Here is an 8715-nt window from a genome sequence, read left to right as displayed (position 1 = left end):
ACACACACTAACCCATCCTAGTGGACAGCTAACAAATTTGAACAAAGATACTGTAAGGAAAAGTAAGGTTCCTCAATAGGGCACTTATCTGGGTAAATGATCAAGCAAAGCAATGGCACCAATGACCAAGCTGTGATTAGTCCAACAGATGAACGACCTACTTTCAGGCTGGCAGCGAGACAATATGGGGTACACACTTGTACATCCATCTATACACCCCTACACTTATGAGCTGAGGTCATGCATCAGACATACAAACTTTGGGAAGGAAGCTTTGGTATCCTGGCCAGACGTCAGTGGTGACAACCCATATATCAGGAATACTGCAACATGATTTCACTCAGGACATCTAAATGTACTGGTATTACCTGCAAAATATTTGTCTAATCTTAATAATAAGGAAACCAGTTGAGTTTTGCAAGATTCAGCATTCAGAATAATGTAGCATCAGCAATTGAAAACAGAATAAAAGCTAACCCACAGTCATGATTATTACTTAGAACACTGCAGCTGAGGAAAGTTCATCCCTGGCACCAAGCCAGAGTACAGCAGGCATCAGCCAGTCTGAATATGAATCTATTTTAAGTGGAGGCATAATATTTTATACGAGTCAGACAGTGATGAAATGTCACTGTAAGGTTTATTAATGCATCAGTGCAATTTCACAAATAACAATAGTATGAATTCTCATATGCAGTGAGAATTCTGTAGAATACTACAATACATTAATTTATTTACAATTTGCTAACTGGGCGAGTGAGCTAGTCTGAAGACCCTTTTTAGTTACATCCTAGGCCCAAAGGCAAAGTCTAACATATGTATAAAATGGAAATTCGACCAAAGTATTAAATAACAAATGGATATTAAGCATTAATTTAAGACTTGTAAGATTAGTGCAATCTGCATCTTTGAGTGCCTAGGAGCAGACATGAGATGATGTGAGCCATGGAGCTGAGTGAATGCAGGTTATTTGGTGCTGCAAAATTTCTAAACGTAAAATGTTTCACAGAGGGATTGATAATTATGGGACATTCCTTAAAAGCAAGAATGAAAATAAAATAGAAACACAGTTACTATAGATATAGACGGATATTGGCAAATCAGTTCTGCAAAGATCATGACAGAGAGTGAACAAAGCTGTCTGAAATCTATCAGCTGTGCAAGCAGTACTCCTCTGCTAAAGTCAAGACTTTTAAAACCCCAAGACCTCTGGGATCCCTCCAGATCAGCAAGAGGCACAGCAGAGAAAGGAATATCCTGACTGAGATTGAAGAAAATACACAGGCAAGAAGTCAAGTAAAGCCAAATCTTAGGAACAACAAAGACAGAAGCATCTTGAAAACAAAAAGGACTACAAAGCTGGGAATGGGACTTTGCAAGGATTCTCCAGACACATTGAGAAGCTACTCATCTATTCCTGTTTATAAATTAGAAAACAAATTAACCCATTCTCAACTACTAACAGCAATTTCCTCAAAACATCTAGAAATAAATGTCCAACATACAAGAATACCACCCCTAGTATCCTACCATCACAAAGTATAGTTGTACAAGTTGCACTTACCCATAACAGTAGATATTTATATTTCTCACCGCTGCCGTATTCTTTAGTCTACATGTGTTGTGTCTTGCTCAAGACACAACAGCCAGCCAGCCAGTCTCCAAAAGCTTTGGCTCCCACCCACACATCCGCTCTGTCTGCTGAATGGGCAGCCTTGTGAAGTTAAAATCAGCAGTCAGAGTAGAAAATCTTCAGTACTTTCTTACCCGAAAGTTAAGCTGTTGCACACTCATCCTAAACTATAAAAACAAGAAATACCAACAAATTTATTTCCCAACAATAAATTATATACAACAAGGCGGGTGGGGTGGAGCAGGTTTGTCAGCTCCAGCAGTGAGGAATTTGTACATCAACTGTTATGGGCAAGTGCAACTTACACAACCACAATATGTTCATCATTCCCATTGCTACAATAACTTTTAGGCTATGTGGGTTGATTACCAAGGATATGAAACCTGGAAAGAGAAAGGATATGTATGCAACAGCCCCTGGAGAATGACCCTAGCAAAGCCAATCCTGGATCTAAAAAAGAATCCAGTTTGTAATCCCTTGTAAAGGCAAGTACAAAGTACCATGTAGCTGTCGCTGGAGTGCTTCAAGAATCCACCCTTTTCAATATGACATTGAAGAAGACAAGGCCCTAGTAGAGAGGGCCTTGATGTGCCTGGAACTGGTTTACTATGCTGGGTATAACAAAATGCAATAGCTGAGGACAATCATTTGCAATTATAGTCTGTTTTGACACAGGTTCTCCTTTCCTTCTCTCAGCATAAGAAACAAGCAGCTGATCAGCTTTTCTAAAGGATCTGGATATGTCAAGATAGTACCCGAGCTGCCTATGTACATCCAGAGTATGTGGGATCCTTTCTTCCTGGTTCTGAGGATCTGGACAGAACACAGAGATCAACGGCTTGAATCAAAGTGAACTCTAAAACAACTTTGGCTATGAATGAGATATTTGATCTTAATGATATCCTATCCCTATAGAAGACTAGATAGGGTTCACCTACCATCAGCTTGCAATTCAAGATACTATTATTGCAGATGTCAGAGCAGTAAGAACAATTTTCCATACAATGAACCTTATATCTGCTTCATGTGTACATTTAAATTGAGACATAGTTAACTTTTCCAGCAACACAAAAAAAGTATGGTCCACATTGTTGCCCTCACAAAGAAAGGGGTGCAGGAAGTAAAAAAAATTCCAGTACATCTGAAATGACATATGAAAAGTTTATTCATTGGAAGTTACTAGGCTAATGGCCCGAGGGCCATTACAAGCTTAGCCAAACTTTACCCTGGTTACCATGATTAGCACCTATTGCCCCTGTTCAACAGGGACACAGGTGGAACCCCTGGGGTGAATTTATGGTTACCCATCTGATTGTCCAGATTGTGTTTGAAGAGGGCCAATGAGGTGCTCTGTTTGATGTGAAGTGGGAGTCTATTCCAAAGGTGTGGTAACCTCTGGGAGAAAAATCTGTCCTCCAGTAGGTTCTATTAACATCACATACCAGGTTTAGGTCTTTAGAGCAAGTAACTTGCATGCCATCAGACTTGCAGATGTGCAGCATTTCCAATAAAGTGGGGTCAGAGATCGCCTTGTATGCAAGGTAGAGATCGCCTCTGAGTAGTCTGTATGAAACAGAATAAAGTGACAGTGATTTCAGTCGATCCACATAGGATAGCTGCTGAAGATCTTGCATTTTCTTTGTGAGGAAGCTTTGTGGTCTCTCCAATTGCTGCAGGTGATTTTGAAAGGTACATGACAAAAAGGGTGTTGTACTCAACTACTGGCCTAGTGAAGAGTACAGGGAGGTAATAACTTCACTTTTTCTCTAGGCAATGCCCTTACTTATGAGGTGAGTCATATAGAATGCCCTTCTTACCACTGGAGACACGGTGATCAAAGGCAAGGTTGCTGTCAACCTGAGTGCCCACATCTTTCACCACTGAGTGCATACTTAGGGTATTGCCATTGATGTGGTAATTTGCAGGAACATTGCTCTTGCTGAAAGGGGTGATGATACAGCCTTTTGCATTGAGTTGGAGGCCATGACTTTGGCACTAATCATTTGTTTGCATAAGACGTTCTTAAAGGATGTTGACATCGTTTGGAGATTTTATGACTGCACCAAGTCTGCAGTCATCAGCAAACTTTGTCAGCCACAGTCTCTTGGTTTTAGCTTGTACTTTGAAGAAATAGATTTCAAATACTAGCGGTCCCAGGACCGATCCCTGTGCAACACCACTGGTAATGGTTCTGCTGTTAGAGATGGATTCCCCTATTTTGACTGTATGGGTTCTATCAGAGAGCCAGTTCACAACCCACCTTATGATATAAGTTGATGTCTTACTGGGAGAGTTTGTCAATGATGCCTATGTGAGGGATAGTGTCAAATGCCTTGGCCAGGTCTAGGTAGTCTGTATGCAAAGATTTCCCTCATCCAGGGCCCTTGTGACTGTCTCGAAGTCCACCAAGTTTAACAAGCATGATCTACCCCTGACAAATCCAAACTGGATAGGATCTAGTGTTTGGAGATTACCTATATCTTTGTTGATCAGGTCCATGGTGATTCTCTCCATGGTCTTGCAGATAAGGCTATTCAGGCTAATATGTCTGTAGTTCCCGGGGTCAGTAAAAGCACCACCTTTGTGCAGGGGGGATAACAGTGGCTGTTTTCCATTCAGCTGGGATGAAGCCAGTGCTTAGACTGTGATTGAAAAGAGTAGCCAATGATGATACTAATTCTTGTTTGAGCCCATGTAGGATACAGCCTGGGATGTTATCAGGTCACATTGATGGTGTGTTTTTGGCCTTAGAGATGGTGTTTACAACCTGCTCTTTAGAGATACAAGGTAGGAGACAGGTGGTAGAGATTTCCTGAAGTAAGTGTGACAGGGACGGAGGAGTGAAGTTTTTACTGAACCTGTTGGCTAGCAGGTTAGCTATGTCCACTGGCTCAGAGTGTGTGTTATCATTAACTACCAGTTTGGTGCAAATTTGAGTCTTACCTTTTAGGTTACAAATGTAACTAAAGAATGCCTTGTAGTTGTCCTTGGTTGAGGAAGCTAACTTGGATTCATAGTCTGCCTTGGAGGACTTCACAAGGAGTCTTACTTGTTTATTTAAGCTAAGGAGGGAATGTCTCCAGTTTAGAACCCACTCCTTACTGTTGGACAGCAGTTTCTTCCTTTTATAGTAAAGCCTGTTAATGGTGGTTGTCCACCAGGCAGGTTTGCTTTTCCTTGAAGAGCTTGTTTTGGTCCCAACAGGTACTTCCAAGTCAATGCAGTTATACAGGTGCTTGTATATGACATTGGTGTAGAACTTGGCATAGTTACTGGTTCAGTCTGAGGAAGAGGTTCAATGAAGCTATTTATACGATCACATAAGAGGTTATAATCTGCTTTGGAGAAGTTTTTTTACTCTAGTTGCTGCTAGGGAAGGGTAAGGTGTGACAGTTACCTCAAATGAATTTTTGTTTTGTTTTTGATTTGTGGTCAGATCTCACGAGGGATGAACTCTCAGTGGGTGAGCTACGGTGGTCTCCCATATTTGTAAGCACCATGTCCAGGATGTTGGCACCCCTGGTGGGGGTGTCAACCAGCTGGTCCGGGGCATTGGAGTTGACAAAGTCAAGGAACCTTTGGACAGGTGAGTTTGAGCATGAGCATTTTGCCCAGTCAATGCTAGGGTAGTTAAAGTCACCCAAAACTATGATGTTTGGATGCACGCTGACGGATCCAAACAGGCGGGGGTGGGTGCCCTGATTCATGGAGGGGGTTTTGTAGCTGGCAATGACTTGAATAGGTGTCCTACCAACAGTTAATTGTACCTGGAGTATCTCTAGGGTGTCATACTGTTTGACCAATCTGGCGGTGTATTTATTCTTGAGTATTGATACACCACTTCCTTTAGTTTTCTTGCCTTCAGTTTGTGGTCTGAATGTGTGGGAGGAGGTATAACCCAGTATGTGAGTTAAGCACATTCATCCATATCTAATGCTTGGACTTCTTCAGAACTCATGAAATAAAAAAAAGCCGGCATTTCTGTTTCTTTTGTAACAAATGAGTGGATACAATCAAATATATATAGAGAAGATAGACCCTGGTGATGCAATGTTCTCCAGTCACAAACTACTTCAGGAGTACGATGATGCTCCCAGATGAAATGTGTGTATATACATGAGCATGTGCTTCAGACATATACATACTATTTCTTTTTCATTACTTTTCAACCTGCTTCTTTGCAAATTCTGTCTGTCCTGCCCCTCAGTCTACTTTACTAACTCCTCTCAGCAGCACACAGATCATCTTCTGAAATACACAGCTCTGGGTCTGATGTTGGTAGTTTCCATTGCCTGGCTCATGGATAGAGAAATAAAAACACAACTATTTGTTCTTGTTCATTGTAATGGTCCTGTATAAAGTAGACATTTCTCTGACTAGCTGCACAATTACATTGCAACTTTCCTTGCATGGTGGTGGCGATGATTCAATTAAAGTTTGTCATGCCTCAAATTGTTTGCACCACCCTACATATTGATTACAGGGGGAAGAACTAGTGAAGCAGGGTCAGATCAAAGGTTAGCTTGCAAAATTTTATAAAGCCCATCTGCTTTTGTGGGGAACTATCATGGTTGTTACAGACAGCATTGAATAAATCTTCTAAGGCTAGCACTAGTGGAGGAATAGGCATAAATGAGGCATATCCGCATGTAACATAACATCTCCTCAATTCGGAACACCCATTTGTTCCTATAAAAACATCTCATTTATCCTGGCTACAGTCAGACAAAAGAAAAATTCTTCTAAAGGAGGTTGTGAGGATGACACTTCTGAATCTGAGATTTGGGCTTGAAAATCTGCAAAAGAAAAAGCCCTTGCCCTGTCTATGTCAGAATCATCTGACATATCACTTCCGTAGAAATGTTTCTACTGACCCACTGTACAAGGAGTACTAGGATTAATTTTCTCTAACAATTTCTTAGATAAGGCACCATTTCTTCTGATAAGCAATATTTAACCGCTTTTTTTCTTTATAGGTATACCTGATGATGACTAGGTTTCTTCTCCTCAAGCAGCATCTCCAGTGTCACCATGCAACAGTAAAGATGGTACTCCAATGCCCAGTTCAGACACTGGAATGGCCAAACAGGACATGGCTGAAAGGACTACACCAGAGGAAACTGGAGAGGCAAGTGCATGGCCTGAGGAATGACTACTGGCCCCTGCAGAGTCACTCACCATCGGACAATGCAAAGACTGAGCTTGTGAAGTCAGCAAGGGCTCTTCAAGTAAGTTGCCATTTCTTCTATGAAACTACAGAAGTTGGACTACCAGGATTGCCATCATGGGTGAGTACCCATGCTGTGATGGAGGAATATGCTTCATATGGTAAGAATCACTGGAATGAGTCGGTCGAAGAGTAAGCTGTCAGTCACCACAAGCAACACACCTACATTTTCACACAGTCTCCATCATATCACTGTAATGTATAATCAGCACACTAAATTCCTTTTAGAAACCTTCCAAAGAGAATTCAGTATGACAGGAAAACAATGGCATGCAAGTTGTCACAGTGTGAACACAAGCACTACATAAACTCATAGTCATCCCTGCCCAACTAAAACACTTCCTCACACTAAAATTTCACTTAGAAAATAAAACGTTTACACAAACAGTACACTATCACAAAATTAGCCCAAAATTCAGCCAAAGATAAAAATACTGGTCCCTGATAGGAAACTTCTAATAGCAGAATACCAGATTGTTTAAAGGGACAGACCCTCTAAAAAGTAAATAAAAGTAAACCAGACATGGCAAAACAGCAATTGCATAGGTTCATAGGATGATACTAGGCTATTGGCCTGGAGACCCTTATAAGCCTAGCCAAGAAATCCTCCCATGTTCCCACAAAGTCAGCACCTGTTTACCCTGTCCAGCAGGGACACAGGTAGGATCCCAGGGGTGCTCCCCATCCAGTCATCCAAGTTCCTCAAACAGGGGTAGAGAGGTACGCTCCTTGACATAGAGAGGGAGTCTTTTCCACAGATTGGGTGGGGTCTTTGGCACAGAAATCTATCTTGCTAACAAGTTCTATTAATGTCACAGACCAGTTGAGGCCCTGCATGCAGGTTGCACGAGTGAAGTTTGACTTATGGATATGCAGCAACTCCATCAAGGCTGTGTCTGAGATGGCCTTGTTTGCCAGACACAGGTCACCTCTGAGCAGTCTATGAGAGATTGAGTAGAGGGACAGGGCTCTTGGCCTATCTGTGTAGGATAGGTGTTTGGGACCCTGGATTTTCCTGGTCAGGAACCTCTGTGGTCTCTTCAGCTGCTGCATGTGCTTGGCAAGGTACATGCCAAAGGGGGCATTGTACTCAATAATGGGTCTGATAAAGGAGGAGTACAGGGATGTTATGACCTCAATGTTCCTGGATCAAATACCCTTACTTATGAGGTGGGCCATTCAGAAAGCCTTCCGTACAACAGACGCAATGTGGTGGTCAAAGTTCAGGTTGCCATCAACCTGGTTGCTCAGGTCCCTCACGACTGATTGCATGCTTAGTACATTGTTATTAATGTGATAATTAGTGGGGATGCCATTTTCCCCTGGTCCTGTCAGGTATTGCTGAGTCCATACAGCTATGTAGGTGCTCATATAGTTTTTTGGTGTAGGCTTGGACATTAGTGCTAGTTTCAACTGAAGGGATGGTGGTTGTGAAGCTGCTTATACCTGCTCTCAGGAGAGCGTAGTCATCTTTGGAAAAGCTTTTTTGTTTGACCCTGACCGGGGGGGTCAAGGGAGATGGTGACTTCGAAAGTGATCAATTTGTAGATGGATCTTAGCAAGGAGAATGACACTGTAGGGGTTCTACAGTGGCTACTCATGTTGGTTAGTACCAGGTCCAGGATATTTTTCCTCTCACAGGGGTGTCGACCAGCTGATCCAATGCATTGGTAAAGTTGAGGAATCTCTGGGCATTTATGTTTGGGCTAGAATAGGTCTTCCACTCTAAGGTTGGGTAGTTAAAGTCACCTAGGATCAGGGTAGAGGGTTCAATCTTGAAGGATTCAAATAGGTCTGGATAGGTGGAGTGGGCATACTGAGTAATGGTTGGGGGTCTGTATCTAGCTTTGATATG

The sequence above is a fragment of the Protopterus annectens genome, chromosome 2.part1 (assembly GCF_019279795.1).
Source record: "Protopterus annectens isolate FY-2018-M chromosome 2.part1, PAN1.0, whole genome shotgun sequence".
Taxonomy (NCBI): Eukaryota; Metazoa; Chordata; order Ceratodontiformes; family Protopteridae; genus Protopterus; species Protopterus annectens.
This window is presented reverse-complemented; position numbering follows the sequence as displayed.